We start from the raw sequence: 13,248 nt of genomic DNA on the forward strand, positions 1-13,248 counted from the left end.
CAAATTTTCCTAGTCGTAAAAGGGTTTGGAACCTAAAAGCAGGATCCAGGACGAGAACAAATTCGTTCAAAGACAATTCGGAAGTAGGAGGAAGTTCCTAGATTCCCGAATTCGTCGTAGGATTACCGAATTTACGATCACGACAGATGAACCCATGCACGTTTTCCAGGCTCAGAGGGCGGAGAAGGGCCGTGTTGGATTCAAATTGCGCTCGCGTCCGACTTATTTGCAAAACGTTAGCGCGCTGGAAAGCTAGGTAAACGACGTCACCTGGTGCGCGTACGTCGCGGCGTCACTGCGTCCTGATTGCGAGCGCACGCGTCAAATAGGGCGGAAAGAGGCTTCGCTGTTGCTTCACGAGCAATTTCATTTCCACCCGTGGAAAATTTATGCAAATCATCCCTCGCCACGGCAACCCGTGGCGAAAGAGCCAAGGCTCCAAGCATAACGAATTCGCAGGATTATCCGATTTCCCTGGGACAAGAAGCTGCTAACACGCTCGACGCGAGATCTCTCGCGTGGCCTGGAATCGAGAAAAGTGGCCGGCTCGTCTGCGCCTAATGCGAGAGCTAGGATACCGCGCTGATTTAAATAGATGAGATTGAATATGATAGACTGAATATGATAGATGAAATGCTCAATTTTTAACATTTCGCTGGCGAATATTTGTTAATTCGATGAATTCTCACGCAACGTAAACTACGAGGATCCGTCAAGAGGTGGAGGATCGAGCAAAAATATCTGGGAACGAACCTTCTGGCGCCGAGTGAAAGATGAATCTGGACAAGCAACGGCCTACGGATTGAGATGAATTACGTTCGTATTGAGAACAAAATAGAGGTTGACTGAATGCTGGGCTTCGAGGACCTTATGGAGTGTGACTTCCCTATTTTGTTATCGAAGCATGATTAATCGTAGAAAAACTCGCAACATGAAGAATGTTATACTCTCGTGTAATAGAAAATTATGACCTCGTTTTTCAAAGTTTTGGAAAGAAAATAAATATAAAATATTCTTCTTCAATGTGCACGGAAAAAGATTTATGAAATAGAACATCAAACAGCCTGAAGAAAATTCGATTTGAAAAGAGTTTCATATTTTTTTAAAGAGAAGTTATCCAATTAGCATCTCGAATTTTTATTGAAAAAGCCCCAGTTATAAAAGTTGTTCGACCTTTCCTCGACTTTCCAACCCTGCGACGAAATAATTCGTCCCGAGAGGGGAAGAGCGATTGAATATTTATAAGTGGCTATTTTTTTTAATTACTTAATCGTCTGACGCCTCGTCGGCTCATAAATTTTCATATACAACCCATTCAGATCACCCATACCTTTCATTTAGGTCGCATTTAAAGCAAACCGTTGAGCGGACTGTGGTCGAAGATCACGATCATATCGTGACGTAAGCAGCATGTTTGCTTCTGACAGGTATGGAAATACAGGCGCTGGCCTGCAAATTGCTTCTTCCACTTTAAACCGGCCGTTTTCCGCTTGATGCTGGTGACGTCCGACCGTCTGGTGCGGTTACTGAATGCTACCTACCCTTCGACCCTTCGATTTTTAACCACCCTTTAAGGAACGATCATTTAACCGTTCTACGGCTAAATCAACACTAACTATAGATATCTTACTATTTCTAATTGAAAAAGTTTCAGTGAATTTCGTTAAAGGATAAAAATACTTGAAGGATTCCTTTAAAAAAAAGTTCAACGTTAAAAAGCGTCATTAAACCTCCCAAGAGCGTCGATTCAATTTTCCAACTATCGGCTTACAGCGTTCGTAAGAAATAAATTTCAAGCTGGAACGATCATTCGCTGTCTTAAAAAAAAAAAGAGGGAAAAAGGAAGAAATATTACATGTATCCAACCCAGAAGTAAGAAAGATGGGAGAAACGCGAGAGATACATACCAGTCGGAATAAATAAATAAATAAATAGATAAATAAATAAGCAAGTAGAAGGAACGTTTATCTTGAAGGACCGTGACATTAAAACGGATGTTCCTTGATGGAAACTTTGGGAGGATGGGAGTATAGATGTTCTCTCGCCTTAAGAGCAAATTTCTCCGGAGGAAATGTAACATTGAAAAATCTCGAAATAAGTCAAACTATCACTCATGAATTTTATTTCCCACGCGCCAAATGGTCACGACGTCACTCTTTCCCCCGCACCTCTCTCTCTCTCTCTCTCTCTCTATCTATCTCTCTCTCTTTTACACACACTTATATTCCTTTCCCTGGGCCAGGAGAATCGCATTTGCATAACATAAATGTACGCTTCCGAGGAAAAGAGAGGTAGAGCGAGAGGCATAAAGGGGATCGTCAGGAGGGGTCGGACAAACAAACAAACGGACAGCAAGCGAGGGCTTCTGCACGGTAAATCTTTGGATACGACTCTCGTCTCGGTGGTAGTTTGCATTCGTTTCTTATTCCATGGTTATGTTTACAACTGTCCTATACTTTCGGCCTTGCGAACTCTCGAATCTCATTCGAACTTCAACCGGTTTTATACCACCGACAAATTATTTTTCACTCTCTTGGCATCCATTGACTTTTGGTCAAGTCGAAAGTATTGGACGCAGCATCCTTTCCCAGTATCCGTCTCTTTCTCTGTGCACAGCGTCCGCTCCCTGACACTTTATGGTATCGAAAGTGGAAAATACGATGAAAACAATTTTCTTGCTGTCGGGTAAGCTCTTAATGCTAGTTTGTGACCTACGCGGCGTCCCGAACTAGGTGATGCAATTTATGTACCGAAATAGGGGTAGAAAAGTGTTCAATTTTCCAGAACATTGGATATTAAATTTTGTTTTCAATTATAAACGATTAATATAGCGATGATTTTATATTATATAAAATTGTATTTTAATGGAATTGACGTAACGTGGCTGAACAAAGCTGAACAAACTAAACGAAATATTTTTTACGTAATCCAGCACGCAGCACACCCGAAATTTTTCAACGAAAATGGCTCCCCAATAAAATATCTTGTTGGTTACCCACTCGTATAAAACACGCTAAATTTGTATCATCTGTTTCGCGCAGTATTATTTCACCGGGAATAAAAATGGTTATAATTTTTGGTAACAAGGCGAAATATTCACCGCAACGATAGCATCGAGCGAAATGTGCCGCTCGATCTGCCAACATCGATCGTTAACCAACGTCTCTAACACGTTCCCTCTGTGAATTTATCATCATTGATTTTTCGAGTAATGGTTTCCACCGATGATATTAATAACCTACTAACAGCTACGTGAGAGACTGGCTGTAGAAACAAAGGGAGAAAAAATGATGACAAGTTAAGCGGTCGGAAAATCGTAGTAGTAAGCTTTCTAAATGGTCTTCAGGTTGAAATTATCTACCGGATTCTCTGGCTGTATTTGAAAAATCTACTTTTCAGAAAGAAAGAAAGGAAAAGAGAGAGAAAGAAAGAAGATAGCAAAAGAGTGCTTAAAATTTTTCTGAAAATTATTCCAGATCTATATCTTAAATGGAAAGAAGTTTTTGCAATTCTATGCACGTACAAACGTGAATACCTTTATCGTTCATTTCTATTACACAAAACAGGAATGTTGAAAAATTTTCCAGGATCATGAACCATCGCGTAGGAAAACGCGACGTAATTTGCAAAAAGAAGGGAAGAACATTAGATCCCGCCTGTACGTTCCAGTAAGACGTTGTTGGCTGAATTTTAATTCTCGTAATTTTGTCATTAATATTCGCATCGTGGAAACTACCGTCTTAATAGGTATTTATTTTATTTATCTTTAAAAAGCACGATGGAATGAGGAAAAAGAGCAATGTGGTTGGTAACGGTAAAAATAATCCCGACAAAAGAGAAAGAGAGAAAACGAAGAGAGAACGAAGTCGTGGCCAGTCACTTTGTAACGTACCGTGCTAGGTATTTAAAAAATTCAATTTTCCGCAATAAGAAGAAGTTATGCGCCGTATCAGGGTGCGTTCGTTATGGAAAGTGTATTCATTTTCCACGCGGGAAGTCTCCCTTCCATGTTATAATAAAAGGCTGCACAGAAAGCCATGTGCGTGTGTTCATTAAAATTCAAACGTATAGTAACAAGGTATCCTAATTAAATAAAACAGAACGTCGCAAAAGACATTTATTTATTCACGCTTCGATCACGAAGAAACCTCGGCTAATTAAATAGGAAACTTATACGTAAAGTATCGGGTGCAAAAAGGACGCATAAGAAGGCCTTATGATGGTGATTTAATAAAAGTATCAAGAGCTAAATAATATTCTCTACAGTAAATTTACGAGACTGCAGTAACCGAAGGTCTTTTATCGATATACGTTTTTCGATGTCATTTTCCTTCGAATCCTCGACGTACGATATCGAAAATGTTTAGAATCATTATATGAGCTAAAAGAATTAAAAGAAATTAAATAAATTTATAGAAAAGTAAGTTCAGAAATCTACTATTTTGGAGAAGACTTTGGTAAAAAAGAAACTATATCAAAGTAAAAGATACTAGTATTGATGTTTTTAATATTAATGTCATCGTATTACTAATAAAATTAGCGCACGGCTCGATAAAGATACGATTGAGAAAGTAATTCCAAATCTTTTGCCAGCAATGAATTTATCGTGTTCGGTTACACTCCATTTGATCTCGAAGGTCTCCCACTTACATCATTACATTCACCCAACCTCCCTGAAATCTATCGCTATTTTGGTTCAGACATGTTCATTTACAGCCTCCTTCGTCAAACAGCTCCGACCTTAATGCCGATTGATCACCACTCCTTGTTCACCACGTCACGCTTCCTCTGTCGGGCGCAAACTTCGAAAAGTTCAAGGTACATAGATCCCGTAGACCGTAAGGCAGGAGAGATAGTTGAACGCGGTATAACTCAGGAACAATTTCCACCAGGCGACAACCAAGCTGAACTCCACTTTTCGATTCGACCCTCGTACCGACCGTTCATTAGATCCTTCGTACACGTTTTGGGAGGGGGTCTCGAGTTACATAAAACACGGAAACTCTTTTTACGAACTACTTCCAAGGCTGACCATAAAAACAAGGCCGCAGTGTATTTAACTAAAGTTCATTAGCGCTATTACGACAATTACGTGGCACGAACCAATTACCAACGATTAAATCCCAATCTTCGATTTGTATACAAAACTCGCAATCAAAGGAAACGACCAAGTACTAATTTGAACCATACAGAAAATGATTATTTTGTGCGAATTCGATTTCCGAATGGGAATATCTTCGGGAATGAAGTAAACGATTATACTTATTAGGGAAAGGTAACTCAATTTTTCTGTTCCATGATTCTCGTTTATATAAAAGTAATATAACTTCCTCTTAACATCCTTTATTCCCAGACATCTTTACGGCCTGAGGTCAGCCAGTTATAGTGCTTCAACCCTTATGAAGAAATCGTCGTTGCAGAAATTTTTATACCCTCGGTAACAGCCTTCTTCTATCATCGTCTCGAGTGTACTTTCGCGTCGAATATAAAGAGACAATAAAAACTGCCCGTGAAAAAAGGTGGTCCGTTGCACGACTTGAATATTTTTGCCTGGGTGAACCATCCCGAGAATCAAGCAAAACGCTGATAGATCGCCGATCGAATCGGCAGAAATATAAATATACGCTGGGACAATGATGGTAGATTAGAATAGCATTTCACGATGAATGGTAAATATACTCATGGTGAAACGATTATTGGCAACGAGAAAATTTACATGGGCAAACTGTTAGTTTCGAGTGGATGAACATCACCAGTCAGAATGACGCCACCACTGTTCTCTGTTATATATCCAGTTATAAACGAGCTATACGACCTGGAATTAATACGACCGCAAATTTGAATAAGTTAGAACGATATCGCGGATGACTTTACGTTTAGAAATATAATTGATGATAAAGTTGAGAACGTTGCTCACAGTAGTATTCAAATACTTGTAGGTATTATTTATGAATAATATACTATATGTGCGTTTTAACGAAACATTCTAACATTTTATTAGCAATATTTCTTCGATTATCATACTAATCTGAAGAAATATATAGAAATTATAAGATACTTAACATATTTATATCTCGCAAAGATTACTAAATCACTGAGACATTCAAATATCTATTATATTAATATTAATAAATATCTAATATATTATTCAATATTCAGTGGAACTGTCTTGAACGAGTATCGAGATGGCTATTTTATTTTATAGAATAATTTCCAATTTCACTTTATATCATTTTATATAATAAAGTTCCCCACTAAAATCATGACAATCGCGTTTCGTTACGATACTACCGAAGTTTCAAAATGGTTTACTCAGAATATACACGTAAAAGGTTTCTTTGATAAGCGTTTCAAAAACTTTCGCGAACTACCGTAAGATCTAATAACGAGACAACGGAATAAAACGTAATTAAATTAGAGGATATTATAACAGACGCTAAAGATACTTCGTGTTTGAAATAGAGAATCGTTCTACTGGGTCTAACCGGAGGAACAGAGTTTCTTCGTTATTTGACCCAGCTAGAAATCGTTCATTAGTTGAGGTTACACGTGGTGGCGAACTTACAGAAATTACAATGACTTTTATGGCTTGATGCCGACCAAAATTTCGCCCATCAATTCGAAACGTTTCCGGCCGTCTGTTTCGCTAACACAGCATAGTTTTGCAGTTGCGAAATAGACGGGGGCACGAGACTGTAAAGAGTCCAGCAATGTAGCACAATAGAGGGAATTATACCCTGGTTCGAGTCATAAAATAGGTTGCAAACAGTGTGCAGAAATGTTTTAGAAGATTGTTACGATAACGTTATAGCGTAATGTAACGTAATGGTTTTTATTGTTACGAAATGGTTGAATTATTACCGAATAAAGATAATCCTATAAATAGCGAATAGGAAAAAATATTATATTTCCAAGAGAGAACAAGGTGATTTAATTTTATATGTACGTGCAATTTAATGAATGGATTACGTATAGGAATTGAGTATTGATCACATTGTATATATTGACAGAAACGAGGGAAACAGAGAGGGAACCAGCACAGCTTCGGTTCTTGCCTACACAAGCAAAACAAACAGATTTTTTTTTAGGCTAGAGTCCTTTCCAGAAAGTCCTCGAATGTTGTGTACACATTTCCAATAGGAATGCCATTTAATCTTTCTTTGATAAATAATTTAATTCGTATTTATATATAAATAGTTTTATTTATTACCATGACGCATAAAAAAGAACGTTGTCGTGATTAATGTATTCAAGTTGATAGATGTTTCTATATAGTTTGAAAACATATCTGCAGTGAGTTACCAAAAAATCTTTCAGCTACTAAAAATAACGCTCTGTTTACGTTGTGCCATCCTCATTATGCAAAGTAGTAAGAACTTGTGCGCTTAAAATATAAGAGAATTATGAAGCATAAAACAAAATCTATGATACGCAATCCATTAATTCTTAACGTGTCGCTGCGGATAAGCCATGGCGCGTCCTTGGTTACATCTCGAGAATCGGGTATCGATTGCTTCTCTCGCACGCCGATGAAAAACGAGGGAAAGAAAAGAAAACACACTAGAGCTCGTGCTCCCAGTTCCAACAAACAAACATGTTGCCCCTAACTTTCAACCCCCTTTCTACACGCTGGCAAAGCTTGTACGACAATTCTCTTTAATTCCAAAGCGAAGCACGACGTCAAAACAGTAATTCTACTCGATCTCGAATTCGCGGAACTTTCACTATACCGTATCTCTATCGTATCCTTGAATTCGTATATTTTACGCTGCTCTATGCAACTGCTGTGACATTCGGAAAAAGTGACGCAAAAAATATCGAACGCTCACAAAGAAACTAAAAAAGTGATTGCTCGACTCACCGACTCGCAGTCCTTGAGAAGAGAAAATTTCGGAGGTAGTCGTCGAGCGGTGCAGCGACGTGGTTGGCGGCTACAGGTCGGCGCACCACTAGTCAGGGATCAGCTGATCGATGAATGACAAATCTGATGACTCTACACTCGGTACGGAAAGCAGGCGATTCACCACCGAACACGAAACCCTCACCGAACGAAGATGCGCGGACGACTGACTGCCGCGGCCGTCACGGTGGGGTGTAGCTGTGCGCTGATTCTCCACGGCTTCCCCACTTTCAACCCCATTCTCAATCCCTCCTTGTCGCGCCACTCGACGGCAAGCTCTTCCCTTCCATTCCTTCCCGAACTCTCTCTTTCTCTTTCTCCTTTCCTCGTGCTAGCTACCCCATCGGCCTTCCTCTGTTTTCCTTCACCCTTTTGCGCCCGTCTTTCATCCTCATTCTTCCTCTTGTTCATCACGTTGCCGTCTTCTTATCGTCCTCTTCCGACATTTCTTCGTTACTTGCCACTTTTTCCAGCGACCCCTTTCTATCATCTCTCTTCCTTTTGCGTTTGTTAACTGTGTTCGTTAATTTATCTTTGTTCGTATTTCTCTGCTGCTCTTTCTTCTTTCTTGTCTTCCTTACCTTTTTTTAACTGCAGTTCGAACTTCCTTTGACCATTGACCTTTGCACATCACCTTCTTCAAACGATCCTTTTGTTACACTATTTGTTTCTCGATTCTTTGTGTCATTTTATCCTCCCCCAGAAAACCAATTTCCCTTACAGGTTTTTTTTTGGTTACAGACTTCTCTCTCCGAGCCCTCTAACTCCTCCCATATTCCTAATACATCTACTTATTCACGTTTATTGTTCCTCTTCCGTATTTCTTCAAGAATTCCACTTCCTTTCCATTCTTCCTTCCATCTTGCAGCCTCGTTGCAATCTCTTCTATCCCTACCTTTCTTACCAACCTCCTCCATCCAACCAAATGCCAGCCTTGTCCCACCAAACAGGATCATCTCTCTCTACTCTCCTTAAGCTACCCCCCGTCTTTGTTTTCCCGACACGTTTCCCATCTCTCTTCCACTTTCCACTCCCGACACGACTCCCGCTGGTTTCCCTCCTTTTCTCACCCGACCAGCGTTCTATCCCATTTTCTCGGCCTTCCTTGTTCAACGCCGACAAAGACACAGGTACCAACCCGTTCGTCGACGAAGTTTGACTGTGCGAACGAAACGAAGACGGAAAAACACGAAAGAAGACGTTGGAACGAGTATAATCGAGCTACGGATAAAGCGAAAGCGTGAAGGATAGAAAAAGTGGCGTACAAATAAACCAGCAGTGGAAGGAAGACGGAGGACGCGCCCGAGGGTGGAAGAACACCGGCGATTTATTGGATCCAAGAGACCAACGATCACCTATATGCCCAGAGAAAAGTTCGGTAGAATTCAAGACGAGATACTTCGGTCGTTGGCTGTCTTGGTAAAAAGAAGAGCGCGAGAGAGTGAAAAAAGAGTCGGAAGTGTGAGCCCTACGGTAAAAGGAAAAAGCACAATGAAAGATCAACTCCTCCGGTTTGCCGAGGCTGATTCGAACTCGGTTTCGAGGGATCGATGTCACTCTTGAATCGCTTCCTCTGTCGGGAAAAGCATCTTTGAAGATCGTTGGTAGAAGTTTGATTAGCCTATTGCAGACGTTTATGTATTTGTAAGCAATTTTTAAATCCAAAAACGTAGAATGTATTTTATAAATATATATAATACAAAAATATATAAAATATCTAAAATATAACACGTGCTACGATATTTAGCGAGCGAAGAAAGTTTCTGCTCGAGTTCCATTTCTTTAGCTGTCTTCGTAGAAATATAAATTCGGATTTAGTTTATTGACGAGCATGTCGACTTCTGTTTCTTGCAAGCGAATCAAATGCTTTTCAGAAATGCTAATCAACTCTATTCTAATGCTAATCTATTTGTGTTGTGTATTTATCATAATATTATAGACTAATTTCTTTACAGAAATTGATTTATCGTAGAAAGCTGACACAAACCAGCATCGTTACTTTTCTGTATTTTTTCATTCGTAAAGTTCGTCAGTGTAGTTCTTGAACAGTCTGTTTATTATATCAGATTCAAATCCGCTATATGAAAATACAGTCGTCGGAAGAGGAACTATCGCACAAACCAGAGAAAGGAATGCAGAAGAAAATGTCCACGGAATACAGAATTTCCTTCACGATTTCTCTGGTATTTCAAGTATCCAATACTTACATGACGCTTAAAGATGTAATCTCCGAAACTTGTATATAAAATCACAATACAATGCTGTGGAAGAATAAATCGTCAGACAAACCATGGACAAACAAATGTTATACCAAAAGATAATCGAATCAAGCTGAAATCTGCTATGTGGAATAACAATACGATTATCAAACATAATACTGTCACACAAATCACGACGCCACGATGTGCCTTAAAGGCGCTGTTAGATCAAACATCCGATCATCTGAAATCGACAGCTTTCTCTAAGGACTCGATACGTGGCGCGTTTACCTGGCAGTGAAGCAGCCTCTGGAACGCAACTGCCACTCGCGGCAGCTTTCAATTTGCCCAGGAAATAATTTACGCTTTCCGGCGTGCCGGCTCCACGGAGAAATTTATCGCGAATATGCATGCGCCATTTATGAATATGAATATGGACTAAATTATTATGCGTCGCGACGGGAAGTAAGTTCAGCGATAGGACTTTCCGCATGTCGGCTAGAAATCGGTTCTCCTCTGTGGATAAAGGAAAAGAATCCCCGAGCATTTTACTTCCATCAACGCATTCTACACGCTCGACTAAACGCGTGTACCACCAACTTTCTCTCCAAGTACGTTGAAAATACCTAAGTATCTCTTTCGAGATCGATTTCTTGGTCGCTTGAGATGTTAGAGCGTAACCAACGAAATGTCGCAAACGCACTGTGAAATCATCGGTACTTCTCTATACGTATGAAGATCACGTGCATTGTAACGAACCGGCGACCGTTGCTCTGCATCGAATGCCATAACTTTGGGATCCAGTCGCGACAGGCGCGTTAGCAATGATTTAGCGTGCACAGTAGAGAAGCATGGTCGACCACCGTGACGCGCACCGGAAGGAATATCCAGTCGGAAATATCCGGCGAACTTGGATATACTGGATAGACTCGGAGAACAGAATGGTGGCTCCGAACCGTAGTTTCTGCGCCGATTGGATGGAGAAACGTGTGGCAGGGATGCTACACCGCTGGCAATCTCGTTCGGGGGCCGTTTAATAAACGAAATAAAGCTCGATTGTTCGTCAAAGACGCCGCTGGAGATGGAAAACTTTAATTCCCTTTTCTATCTCTCTTTTTTCTGTTTCGATCACTCGCCTATGATTTAGTACAACGCGCGAAAAATGGGAATTGCCTTGGCAAAGGCAAGCTTTGTAATACGAATTGCTGGATAAACACCGCGGGAAATCTGATCGTTGCATTCTTTTATTCTAAAAATTGTTATCATCGAAACTTGTTATTGTGCTCAAAGGAATGGATTATTATATTTAATTGATTTTCTTCTTCTTCCTTCTCCATTCCAATATTGCGATTTTTTGGGCCTGACGGACCTAATTATTCGCTTACATGTTATGTTCCTGTTATGTTATTCAATAGCAATTACAGTTTGTGGTAACTTGATTTTCACGTGAATACGTCTCGCTATTGAAGCGTACTTGTGAATGGAGGAAATACGTCCTGTACGTGTTAAACGATGACGTGTAACCCGACGTGTTCGACTGTAAAATTTATTAATCGCTCGATGCAACTTGAACGAAACACTGATTTCTGATATCATTGATTTTACGGTGATTGATCAACAGTTGTTACATCGGAATTTTGTAACAGTTTCTTTGCCGAAGCTTCCTCTTTCTTAACAAAATATACGAAAAATTCTAATCTACTCTCTCAGAACGACCAAAGAAATAAAGGTGTGTGTACATATTTGTACGGAAGATTTGGGCTGAATAATTGCGTGGAGAATAAAAAAAATGGATCAGTGAAGGGAGGATGGGCCAACCAAGTTCAAAAATAGAGCGGTCCACTATCTTGGCCACTCATCTCGCTGGTTTCGTGTCACTGTCCTCGTAATTTATTCATCGTACACCCGTCCATCGTCTTGCTCCGGTCCATTCTATGACGTCACGTTGACCCTTAAACCTCTGACGACCGCCGGTGCCTCGGTCGATTCGAGATTCGCAATTTCCTTTCTACGCGACTAGGGAATTCACCGGAGAATTTAATACGAACCGGCATCAAAGTCCCACCGGTACACTTACATATATCGTAGAGAAAAGAAACGAACGTGTTGTTATTTAAAGCAAGGTAGAACGATCGGGATTCGTGGAAATGGAAAATTTTCCGAAATATTCTCGTCCGAGGAATTTCCAACACGCGATGTTGTATCTCTCTTTTTATACGTATCTCTTTGTTTCACCGTCTCTTCCCTCGTTTCAAATCAAATCAATTTGTCTCGGTAGCCTCGCCGGTATTCATCTCGTGTACCATGACGCGCGCCACTTTGGAATGTAAACGTCATTCGTACGTATCGATGGCGTGGAACAAACGAAGGAAAGGAACGAGGATTGCCACGACGCGACGCTGCGAATTCTCTTAATTCGTTTTCGATTCGGAGGCTGCTCTCGGCTGGCGAGATCTAATTCTATTCCAACGATCGAATCTTTTCATTTGATTTCCCTCCGAGCTTCGACTCCGTAACTATTTTCACACCTTGACGCAAAAAGAAGAGAGAGGAATTAAACTACATTTCATTCGTGGTTACCAATAAACTTTGTTCAAACACATTCTCAGATTTGCCCAAGAAATCAGGTCTCCCAAAAAATTTGTTCAATTTTCAAACAGTTTGCTTTCGGATTTGTGGACACGCGCGAAAGAGATTTACATAAACTGACGATATAAAACTTCCGCGATTCAAAAATTGCAAAACTCGCACGAGACTGAAATTTTAAAATTCGCCACGAAAACGACACATTACGAGGGCCCGTGCAGAGACCCTATTCTGCACATTGTTTTCGTTCGGGCGATCACCGCGTCCACGGATAAGCGGTGAACGTACCAATCAATGCCTGTGGAGCATGCTCATCCGGTGACATTAGTTTGTCTGCAATTAAAGCGAAATTTCAGGGCAAAAAGGTTCGTTGCGTCCTGTTTCCGAAATGAAACGACGAACCGGGTGCGAAGGCACGGGGACACAATGGAACGTAATGAAACGGTCCTCCTGTTGTAACCTATCGGTCGAGGCCAGAAGAAAAGAAATATTTTCGCTGCTTCAATGCTTGACAAAGTATTGTTGCCATGTCTGCTATGACATGGCTGTACTCGAGGTTTTTCG

The 13,248-nt window shown here is 40.4% G+C and overlaps 1 protein-coding gene across 1 annotated transcript in view; it reads right to left on the reverse strand.

The window, feature by feature from the left end:
* The window catches only part of LOC122574151, a 141,279-nt gene extending 133,091 nt beyond the window's left edge, over positions 1–8,188 (reverse strand). Inside the window, exon 1 of the mRNA XM_043741377.1 lies at positions 7,862–8,188. The gene's annotated coding sequence lies outside the window, so the exon portion shown is untranslated. The remainder of the gene's footprint in view (positions 1–7,861) is intronic.
* Between the last annotated feature and the right edge of the window lie 5,060 nt (positions 8,189–13,248).

The sequence above is a fragment of the Bombus pyrosoma genome, linkage group LG13 (assembly GCF_014825855.1).
Source record: "Bombus pyrosoma isolate SC7728 linkage group LG13, ASM1482585v1, whole genome shotgun sequence".
Lineage (NCBI taxonomy): Eukaryota > Metazoa > Arthropoda > Insecta > Hymenoptera > Apidae > Bombus > Bombus pyrosoma.